Consider the following 12,118-nt stretch of genomic DNA (forward strand, 5'->3'; position numbering starts at 1 on the left):
GGGTCTTTTTACACGATAGAAAATTGGAGACAATCAAGATTGAAGGAGTGGAAAGCGAATAAGAACGAAGATCCTTCAAGAGCGGACGCGATTGAAGATCAACGTAATTCTAAACTTTTTGTAATTTCTCAATTTTATATTGTATCTGATTTGAATAATATGATAGGCTAAACCCCCCAATGCCAGGGGGTGTCCCTGAATTGATCATGTAATGACTCTGATGTTAGATTTTCCTTAATATATGTTATTTGATTTCAATTTCACTATATGATTCGCGTAATGCTTTCTTTATGGCAAAAGTTAAGATTGATGTATGGTTAACGATTAACAGGACTGCAATGGTTAAGGTTTTCATATAGTGAAACCATAGTAGATATCACCTAGGACTAGGGATACCCTATGGTTACCGGATTATTCTTGTTAAATTAAAATGCTTGGTTTCACCATAATCACCTTAGGACTTAGAGGTTAGATTGAATACCAAAGGTTTCCCTCCGAGGTCTTAGGGGTAAATAATCTTAAGATCCGGTAATTGAAATAATGTTCAGTATTAAGGAGATATACACTCAAGGGTCATTATAGGAGATGTTTATACACCTTCCTTGGCATATCATATTAATTTGTGAAAATATTTATTTGTTTTATTCTTCCTTACAGTAAATTGTACCAAACCCAAACTCTCACTTTTGTTCAATTGAGTGACTGTTTACTCTTATATTGCTCGCAATACTCGATATCGATCTTTGGGAAACATCCCTCTTATTACTACATCGGCCAAAATAGTACACTTGCTATTTTTCTGATCAAGTTTTTGGTGCCGTTGCCAGGAATTGCCAAATATAAGTTTAAAATTATCTCAATTGAAATTTTGTTGCTCTGCAACTAAAATTTATTTTCCGTATTTTGAATATTTTATTTCTATTATATCAACTAATCTGTGTCTGATATTTGTATGCGAGGTAAGGCCTCAGTTGATTTTCCTTTTGACGCAGAAATCGAGAGAACCTTGCGAGCAAGACTCAGACAAGCTCGATTAGCCAGATTGGAATAAGACGAAGAACAACTTTCCATCCATTACAACTCAGATTCAGGTTCCGATAGAGAGATCGAAACTATGGTTGATGTTCCATCGCCAGCAGAAAGACAGTTGGGAGACTACGGAGGTGCCAATGCATAAACCGACAGATTAACTATTGTCAACCAACGAGTGAACGTGGCTAATTTCCAGCTGCACCCTGTCATACCCCTATTTTGTCCAGGCATTTTAAGTTTTCGTAAATCTGATTTCATTTTCAATTTGCATCATATACACAGCATCACATGCATTCCATCATGAATAATACCTAAAATATCAGTCGGAATAAATTCTTGGAAAATACAGACAAATTGGTTAATCCGTTTCTCAAATACGTGCAAAATCAGCGGGTAAAAAGTTTCAAAATTAAAATTGTAGATGTCGGTATTATTAATCTATGGTTCACGTAGTTTAATTTGGTGTGCTCGTTGTATTTTTTTCAGTGACTTTTTTAGTTGCATTTTGACCAGTCTGGGCCTTTTAACCGTTGAAAATTTATTTCAAAATTCAAAGAAACGTTGTATTTTTTCAATAAGTATATTTCGTGCTGATCATTTTAGTGCATCCGATTTAATCTTTTGAGCAAATTTTCGCCCGACTTTTATTCATTTTTAGTCATTTTAATTTTATTCTTTCGCCAAAATATTCAAATTAAATAAATGGGAATTTCCATATCTTCATTTTAATTTTATCATGTTTATTTAGGAAGTTGTGAATTTTTATTTGAATTGATTGATTTAATCCCATTTAAATTAATTAAATCATCTAAAAAAAGATAACTTTGCAATTTTGATTGGTTTGTTTTTTTTTGATTTAATCTGAATGGTTGATTCAAATTAATCAATGGTCCTCATTTGCAATCAATACCCATTTTCTATTATCCAATCATCAAATAGAAATAAAGAGTAATATTAAATAACATATAAAAATCTCCTTCTAGAATCCCTCTCTCTAGCTGGGCATCCAACGAAAAGAGAAGGGAGGTGTGACAGCTGGTCACGTGAAGGCTTAAGGATGCAAAACCATTTCCAACCAATTCACTCTCTAAAAAAAAAGGAAAAAATAGAAAAAGACAAAAAAACCACACCATTTACTACATGGGATCTCTCTCCACTAGGAAGAAAATAGGAAGGCGGCTCTCATCATGACTCTGTGGGAAAGAAAAAAAGAGGACTTTTCCTCTTCTAAAAGTACTCCTCAAATTCTCTCTCTTGGTTCAAAAATAAAAAATAAGAAATAAAATAAAAAGGTTGTAACAACCTACCCACTACGAACGTTTCTCTCTCTCTCTCTCTCTCTCTCTCTCTCTCCAGGAACCCACTCAACAAAATACTCTCTTTTCTACCACACGCGTCTCTCTCACCATAATATAACTCTCTTTTCACTTAATAAATAGGGGGCCACGTTACAAATTCTCTGGGCTCTCACCTCACACCTCACACTAACTCATCCTCTCCATCTTCCTCAATCACACCACCGCCACCACAACACCACAAAACCGCCACCAAACATCTCCGCCACGACCACTGTTCACAATCTTCTCACCACCGCCTTCTCCGATTCGCCTCCTCCCTCGCCGGCGAACACAACCACACAACCACCTTCTTCATTCCGACGAAACTTCCGCTCCACCTCCGCACCAACCTTCTCCTTCGGACACTCTGCATCCAACCTTTCCTCCACCAGAAACCTCCATCTCCGCCCTCACCTCGACCATCACAACTTCCTCCATCTCCACACCATCGATCTCACTCGCCCTAACCACCTATCATCTTAAACCTTAAATCCGCCGCCATCATCCTTAGCCCACTTCACAACCACCGTCGCCAAAACCTTCTCCGCCGCGAAGTCTCTCGGCTGCGCCGTCGCCTTCGCACGTCACCTCACTCCTCATCGGCAAACAAAACCTCATTTTTCATCTCCGACAAAAAATCCTCGCCTCCAGTCCAAGATCTGACTGCCCTTTAAGCTTTCATTTCCGTCGCCGGACCGTGGATTGGAGGAATCTATTGACGAAGGAAAATAACAGATTAACATTTTTGGAAGAAGCATACTCGGTGGCTCCCTTGTCTGTCCCGAATTGCAAAATATTGCGGTTACTTTCATGAACGACGGAAAATCCTTTGTACCCGCACTCAAATCGCTGCCGTGTCAATAATAACTTTGGGTAACATTCTGGTTTAGGCAAATGTCATATTATGTTTTGTCTGTGTTGTTCGGCTAACAAAAGTTAGTGTTCAAATTCAAGATGGTATACAAATTCGACATATGGTGGATATTACAGTTTGAGTAACAATTTAAAACTGTAGTTATTTTCATTTCCTCTCCTTTTTGCACTCCATTTGCATATGACTCTAATAGTGTCTGATTTCTCAATCTTTTATCGATTTCACCCGATTTGCTTATTAACTCAGTTGTTTGGTTCATACCGTAAGATGTAAATAAGTGTTGGTCTGCATTGTTTTTTTGTTTGTGATGATTGAAATAATATAGAAAGTATAGACTGAACATGCTAAATTTTTTAATTAAAAAGCGGACTTGTTTTGATCTTTTTTCCATAACTGTGATATCATAGGTGAAGAGGGAAGAGTGAGAGGAGAATTTCATATTCATGTATGTTACGCACGATATTGGAAATTGGGTTGGTTTGGAAAAATCAACTTTGTTATAATTTGTTAAATAAACTTTATTCCATCATCAAATAATGAGATTAGGAATTTTATGGGTTAAATTGTCAAGCCCACTTGCTATATACACATGTACCTATTTTGATCATACTATCTTATTACTTTTATTTTGTTTCTACTCTTTGAATGTTTGTCTGTACGTAATTTGTGGCACAACAGAGTGAACATTGTAAATAATCTCATGCTGCTATTATTTATGTTGTTTGTGTTGTGTTGCATTTTAAATTGGATTAAACTAATGGATTCGACTTTTTATGTCGATATGCCACCTCAATTTCAATACATTAATAGAATATTTCACCGAGTTATAATCTTACGAATGATATTAATTGTGTTGTCATTTGGTACAAACCGGTTTAGAGCACACCGATTCCATTAAATAAATCGACAATTGTCACTAAATCTAATTATTGAACTTTGACTAGTTAAGTTATTTTGGATTAATTAATTTTGATTAACTTAGTTATTTGATTTAATTCGATAATTTTGATAATTAATTTTAATTAGTTTAATTAATCAATTTAACCAAATTTTAATCAATTAATTTCGATCGATTTCTTCCACTAGCACTTCACATCATTTCAAAACCATTTCATCATCAATTTCAAAACAATTTTAAAACCACTAAAATCACACAATTCTTGATTTAACATCAAGCCCACCTTCAGAACAAACCCTTTGTAAGTCGATTGCTTTAGCATCGCCATCAACCTCACATGTAAATAATTTTACTAACATTCTGTACAAATTCAAACCATTTTCTAAACAATTTAACTTCTAAAGAATTTTCTCTTTTAATGTAAACTTGGGATGAAAATGATATAGGAAGCGTTCGCTTCACTATTTCTCAAGTACTCGAATGATTGGCGCACGCCATATTACTCAAACTCTTGTCACCCGATTAAAAACTTCAACCACAATATTCAAATCATTTCTCTCGAATGAATACAAATTCTAAACCCTTTTAATTCTAACCCTCGAATAATAAAAGGATGGGAGGCGTTCGCCTCACCATCTCGCAAATGATTGAACGATTGGCGCCCGCCACATTGCTCAATTTCTCGTCATCCAATTAAAACTGCAATCATATAAATTCAAATCATATTTTATATCAAACCCAACTTCACGGGAAATAAACCTTATAAATTAAATTTCAATTGAAGAGAATGGGAGGTGTTCGCCTCACCATTCTTTGATTATTCGAACGAGTGGCGCACGCCACCTTGCTCAAATCATCGCCTTTCGACCAAAACTTGCAAATCCAAATTCAAATCATCCTCCCAAATTAATACGACCTCTAAGAACATATCTTTTATAAATTAAATATCGGATGATAAAAGATGGGAGGCGTTCGCCTCACTATCTTTCGAATGCTTGAATAATTGGCGCTCACCATATTGCTCAAGTTATTAACTGCCGATTAAAACACATTAAATAAATTTGGATAACGGAATAGGTGGCACACGCCTCATTATTCCTAGAATGAGCAAGTGGGACTCCTCACTATCGTGCATATTCTACTTCCGCAAACAAACTTTTCAAAAATATTTCGAACGAAAAAGGGAGTAGAAGGCGTTCGCCTTGTTATCCCTCGAAAGAATCGAACGATTGGTGTGCACCACATTGCTCAATCTTTTGTCGTTCTTCAAAAATATCTCAAACACATCAAATCTAATTCCTCTCCCCGTGCGATCGAAACCAACCAAACAAAACATCAAACACATCAATTCAACTTATCACCCAGCGTGACCAAAACTCTTTTCAAAAAGAACACTTTAATCTTTTCTAATGTGCACAACAAACTAGTGCTTAAGTCTTCGTCGAGAGTAGACAAGCCAACGTTTAGCCTTTAGAACGCGATCCACACAGTCGTTCATTAAAAAACACCAACCAATCGTAGTTCCTGAACTACGAATGCTCTGATTTCCTTATTGCACCATAAGGATACGTATGCAGGAGATTCTGTATCTTCGCGAGCACACTAATAAAAACCTCCCTTCTCCCCTTTCTGAGGTCTCCCCTTTCTGAGTACAACGGACGTAAGGGGTGATAATACCTTCCTCTTGCGTAATCGACTCCCGAACCTGAATATGGTTGCGACGACCATTATTATATTTTCATAAAGGTTTTATCGATATTTTCCTATTCCTTCATTGGAGTAAATAAAGTTCGGTGGCAACTCTGTACGAACACAATTTTTCGGCGTCCATCGCGAGGGATCGCATTTTTTCGAGGTGAGACACACTCGAGTACCATTAATCAGCTTGAAATGAAGCATTTTACTGGAAAAGTGAATAAAGATGAAAACAAGCATTTGCAGAGATTTCTGACCATGAGCAACACTCTGAAAATTGATGGTCACACTGAAGAAGCCAAGAAATTTAGAATGTTCACATTTATCTTAGCGGAAGAAGCTGAAGAATGGTTTTATTCTTTACCTGCCGGTAGCATCACAACTTGGGAAGAAATGGAAAAGGAATTCCGGAAGAAGCTGAAGAAATGGTTTTATTCTTTACCTGCCGGTAGCATCGGTATTTCTATGGAAGAGGTATGAAATTCTGAATTTTAAGCAGAAGGACGGGGAAACTTTGGGAGACGCCTATAAGAGATTCAAGAGAGTCCTGGTAGTATGCCCCACCCATAGTATGGATGCAATTGAACAAATGCAGGTGTTTGTGAACGGTCTTAAAATAAAGACCAAACAACTGATTGATATCACAGCCGGTGGTTCCACAAATTTTTTAACAGCCACCGATATCAAGAAGATCATTGAAGCTACTGCTGCTAATGAGCACATGGAGTTGTATGATAGGTGTCAAAACAAACCAGAAGGGGTTATAGATTTAAAGCTGGAAACTAATAAAATCTGTATTGAAGATACTATATCTACTGAAGTTGATAAGAAGCTGAAGGTGATGAATATAGGCACCCAACTGGTGGCACAAGTCCAACCGGTCCCTATTGTCTGTTGTGAAATTTGTAGTGGTCCGCACCAAACTTGTTATTATTTTGCAACTCCTCAACAAGTGGAGGAAATCAAATTTTTGAAGCAGAATAATCCTTATTCCAACACGTACAATCCAGGTTGGAAAAATCATCCCAACTTCTCATGGAAAGACCAAAAAGGAACTTCTCCTCAACATGGTCAGTACCAAACTCAATATCAACAACAACGACAACAACAGGCCCCTAAGAAAGTTGATTGGGAACTTGCAATTGAAAGAATGGCTTCCCATAATGTTCAATTTCAAGAAGAAACCCGGAACAATCAGAAAAACACCACGGCATCTATAAAGAATCTTGAAGTACAAATGGGGAAAATCGCTCAGCAACTAACTTCGAGTTCTCAAGCACAAGGTGCTTTACCTAGTGCAACCGTGACAAATCCTAGAAAGCATAATAATGTGAGCGCGGTGACAACACGAAGTGGTAAAATTGATGAAGTTGTTGAGGAAATGGATGAAGAGGAAGACCAATTGATCGAAGTGAACCTTGAGATCAAAGAAAATGAAGTTGTTAGAGAAGAAGTGGTAGCACCGAAACCAGCTGTAAAAGAAACAGACATTGAGCCCAAGCCGGTTTTTAAGCTCCTATTCCCCACTAGAAACAAGAAAAAAGGGCAACATGAGAAAAACTTTGAAAAGTTCTTAGAGTTGTTCAAGAAGCTAGAAATTAACATTCCGTTGTTGGAGGCACTTGAACAAATGCCTACGTATGCCAAGTTCATCAAGGATATCATTTCTAAGAGGCGTGTCACCGACACTAACCCATGTGCTATTGGACATAGGTCATTCAAAAAAGCTCTTATTGATCTGGGAGCTAGTGTGAGTCTCATGCCGTTGTCTATTTACAAGAAGCTTGGTATAGGGGCTGTGCAAGATACCAGAATGACACTCTAATTCTCCGATCATTCGGTCAAGAAACCGTATGGCATTATTGAAGATGTTTTGGTTAAAATTGATAAGTTTGTATTTTCGGTGGATTTTGTAATTCTTGAAATGCCGAAAGATGAAGAGATCCCTCTCATTCTGGGGAGACCTTTTTCGGAGACGGGACGGTGCTTGATAAACATAAAAGAAAGAACAATGACACTGAAGGTTTATGATGAGGAATTGAAAATCGATGTTGACAACACCCTGAGGTACAAGGATGATATTTGTACCAGTCATACTATAGAGGTTCTGGATCAGGTGACGACATATGATAACCCTTTACATACACCCCAGTCTCCTTTGGAAAGAGTGTTGAATTTTGTCCATTTTCGAGTCTGATAAAGAGGTGGACAACGGGTAATCTGAAGTGCTTGCCTTGTTGGACGCACAAACCCCGTGAAAAGGATCTCGACCACGCCGGTGGAAGGATTTACGCCTACCTCAATCTAGTGAGGAGAATGAAGAACTTAAGAAGGAAACAGAGTTGAAGGAACTTCCTGACAATCTCAAATATGTATTTCTCGAACCTGAAGGAAAATGTCCTGCTATCATAAACTCAAGCTTTTAGAATATCCAAGAAAAAAAGCTCATCTGAGTCTTGAAAAAGTACAAAAATGCTATTGGATGGGGAATTGAGGATTTGAAGGGTATTATCCCTGTAAGACACCAATTTTGACCCTAAAACCCCTCATGCAAATTCATCATATGCATTGGGATCATACCTTGGCATTCTCCTTACCCCTTTATTCATTGGGTTTGTTTTGGGAGAGATCACCAAGCACCATGTGATTGTATCATACTTGTATATTGTCATTTTTCTAACCAAAATACCAAAAATATGTCTTTGCATTTGCCTAACTCTTTTGTAGGAAGGGCATGATCACCATTGATCTAGCAAGCTCACACCTAGGGTTTAAGAACCTCATGGCTAAGAGCACAATCAAATATTGATCCAAAATGTCTCAAAGTATCATATATAGTCCCAATGATCTCTACATGTCATATTGATCAAGTATTCTTCAAGAGTTTGGAGGTGATTTGCCTTGAAAACCCTAGTTTGACTGGGTATCTTAAGTAACTTCTTCAATAAGCTATCTCACCAATTGATCAAATATTTCAAGGGACACTTCAAAATTCATCATATTATGCATATATGATCTACCATGAGCCTAGAAAGTTAAGAGAATTGGAGGCTAGCAAGTTGGTTGATGGTGGTTGGCCAGATGAATTCATCTGATCAAAACTGGGTCTCCCTAGACCCTATCTCCTACAATTTTCACCATATGAAAATTATTCCAAGAGAAACTTTACTCTAAATGACATTCCAAGCAACTTTAATGTTAAGACCTAGAGCTAGTTTTGCTTGGAAAATCATTTTCTATGTTGAAACATTATAGGTCATTTTGTCTAAACCCTAATTTGAAAGTCAACTTCCCAAGGACATAACTTGCTCAATTTTTATGAGATGAAAGACTTCCAAGTTGAGAAATCAAATTCAAGATGTCTAATTCAACTTTTATGTTTGGAGTGGGATCTAATTCAACTTATATGAGCATGTGATATAAGGATACATTATAGGTCATTTTTGCCCTATACCATTGAACAAGTGATTTTCCTCAACTTCAAAAACGCATAACTCTATCATTTTAAATCCAAATCACATGAAATTGGTGACCATTTTGAAGTTATTTGAAATAGATACAACTTTTATGAAGACACTTTTCTCATTTGAAGCTCACATAAAAAGTTAAGCAAGGTGGAATATTAAGATATATCGCTTAACACTTAGAAAAAATTTCAGCATGTTAAAATTCCCAAACTTCCACCTCAAAATTCACCATGTTCCAAGTTCCAAATGAAAAAGTGTCCAACATCAAAGTTTCTCCCTTGATCTAAGCTTTCCAAAGAATCCAATTTCATGCAATTTGGATGAGATTTGCTAGGGCTGCGCATGGTCTTAACAGGTCTGCATCAAGTGGAAAAATCAAATGTCCAAAACTTCACATTGCATTGCCTTGACATCCAAGTCTCATTTGAACTTCAGAACAGTTGTACATGAATCAAATTGGATTTCTTCATGGGCCTGTACACGCCCATGCAAGCTTGTGGATCACATTGCCAAATATAGCAATTTTTCAAGTGTGCAAATATCACTCTCAAATGCTATAAATACAGGCCCATGGAGCTCATTTCAAACACACCTTGCGCGCCATCTTTGCCCCCCAATTGAAACCCTCACCATTCAAAGGAAAACCTGAGAATTTTAAACTTGAAAATTGAGTTTGAATCTCACTGTTTGGAGATTCAAAAACTCCAGGATCCAAAGCTTTGTACCATTTCTAAACCTCTTATGCAAGCTTCTCAAGTGTGATCATATCAAGTTTGAAGCAAGCAAGATCCATTTCTGCACAACATTGAAGGTAAATTTCAGAAAACTTCTTCTCTTCGATTCTCACTCAATTCTCATCAATTCTCTTGGATCTTTGGTTGTCTAAAGTCCTACCAATATAGGCAAGAAGATTGAGTTGCTTTGAGGTCAAATCGAAGCAACTCAGCTGACACACCTCAAAATTCAACTCCTCATATCTTTCTATATGTGTCGAGTTAGTTAAAATTGAGGTCAGAATCGTGCTCTACGCCATTTTTTCTTTCAGATCATGTCCTCTTTTTTCATTAGTTTAATGGTGATGAGTGAACCAGTCTGGTGGACCTCACCTGAGAAGGTGACCGTTGGTCCAGCACCGGTGGTGTGCTGGACAGGTTCTGAGTCATTGATCTTGTTTAAATTGTTTTAATCTTGGGCGTTGGTAGTGATTATCACGCGTGTGACGCGCTGACTAAGTTCCACCATGGAACGCACGTTTCCATCCACTTGATCTACCACTTCAATTAATGAGGGAGATCAAGTGGTCCACGTTTTATTGATTTTTTGATTTTCATTTTCTTTCATTTGATTTTTATTAATTCATATTAATTTTGATATTGATCCAAAAAATATGAGAGTTTCACCAATTTTTTTAAATAAACTCCTCTTTCATATTTTGAATTAAAATTATTTTTTGGATCATTATTAATATTTTTCATGATTTAATTGATTTTGTGAATATTTTTAATTGTTTAAAAATACTTTTAAGTCTCCAAAAATTCTAAAAAAAATTCTCCAAGGTCCTTTGACCTTGTTTGACCTATGATAAATCTCATGGCCATATATTTGGTGTTTTGATCAGGTTTTAGGAATTTGACAAACCATATTTAATTTAATGCATTATTTTTAGTATTTTAAATTGAATAAATGCCAAAAAATTGTGTTGAGCTATTTTGGTGGTTTGTATAAGTTTGACTTGTGTTGTTGGGCCTTGGTCAAGGTTGATTTGACTTTGCTAGGTTAAGATCATTAGATTTAGGGGATTGATCGAATGTACGTTCCATCTCCCAAAATGAATGAATCATCTTAATTTGGTAAAAGTCCTCCTTTGACCAATTTGAGTTTTGATCCATTCCCCTCCCTCTTCATCTAATTCCCCTTCTCTATGCATCCATTTAATTTGGTCTATGATGTCTCTAAATCCTAAGGCTAGTTGATTGAAAAATTAACATAAGTATGGATGAGATTAGGCCACCTTTTTGCATATTCTTTTTGTGTGTGGTATATTTCATGAGCATAATCCATTATACTATGTCTCTAACATGCATTAACACCAAAATTCTATTCCCTGGCCTCAAATAGTTGTGACTTCTACATAAGTCCAATTACGATTGCTTAACATATCGCTAAATTTTTGATACAAAAGACATAAAATTCTAGTTAGTGAGATTGTAAGTCTACCCTCCTTCATGGTATTGTGTGGAAACTTGGCCTTTTTTCCTTCCTTTGGAAGATGTCTTGGTTCAAGGATCCATGCTTGTGATAAGTGGGTTGAGTGTTCTCCAAAGAATGACTTAAAATGAAAAGCAAAAGCAAAAGCAATACTAACTTCTAACTCATTAACAATTAACATTTACTTTCAAGCCCTTTACTTTTTAATGCACTTTAACTTTTAAGCTCTATTCATTTGCCATTATTCATACCATTCTAATTATTTATATTAATGCCTTTTCACTTTGTCCACTTGGACCATATTGTGTGATATATCTTGTTCTTGTGTATTTTGTTTGCTTGTGTGGTCTTTGGCCATTAATGTACATAATATGAAACAAAAACCCTAAAAAACTATTATGTGGACTGTTGGTTTGATCTTGGGCAATTGGACTTAGAATTTAGGCAACATCCCTATGCAAAAACGACTTGGCCAATGCCTACTTTCATGTAACCAAGTGCTTGCAATTTGAAACTTCATCTGATACATCATTGTAGATACATTTGAGTTCATCTGCAACATGATCATTGTGAAGCTGATATTTTGAAATTGTGACCTGTGGAATTC

General features: G+C 36.5%; 1 long non-coding RNA gene across 1 annotated transcript; it reads left to right on the forward strand.

Moving 5' to 3' along the window:
• The first annotated feature begins 2,202 nt into the window (after nt 1-2,202).
• Nucleotides 2,203-3,944, forward strand: LOC127106342 (uncharacterized). The gene is made up of 2 exons (XR_007795339.1): nt 2,203-3,242; nt 3,651-3,944. It is a non-coding gene; the product is annotated as an uncharacterized LOC127106342 (long non-coding RNA).
• Nucleotides 3,945-12,118: the final 8,174 nt, after the last annotated feature.

Source organism: Lathyrus oleraceus, chromosome 7 (assembly GCF_024323335.1).
Source record: "Lathyrus oleraceus cultivar Zhongwan6 chromosome 7, CAAS_Psat_ZW6_1.0, whole genome shotgun sequence".
Taxonomy (NCBI): domain Eukaryota; kingdom Viridiplantae; phylum Streptophyta; class Magnoliopsida; order Fabales; family Fabaceae; genus Lathyrus; species Lathyrus oleraceus.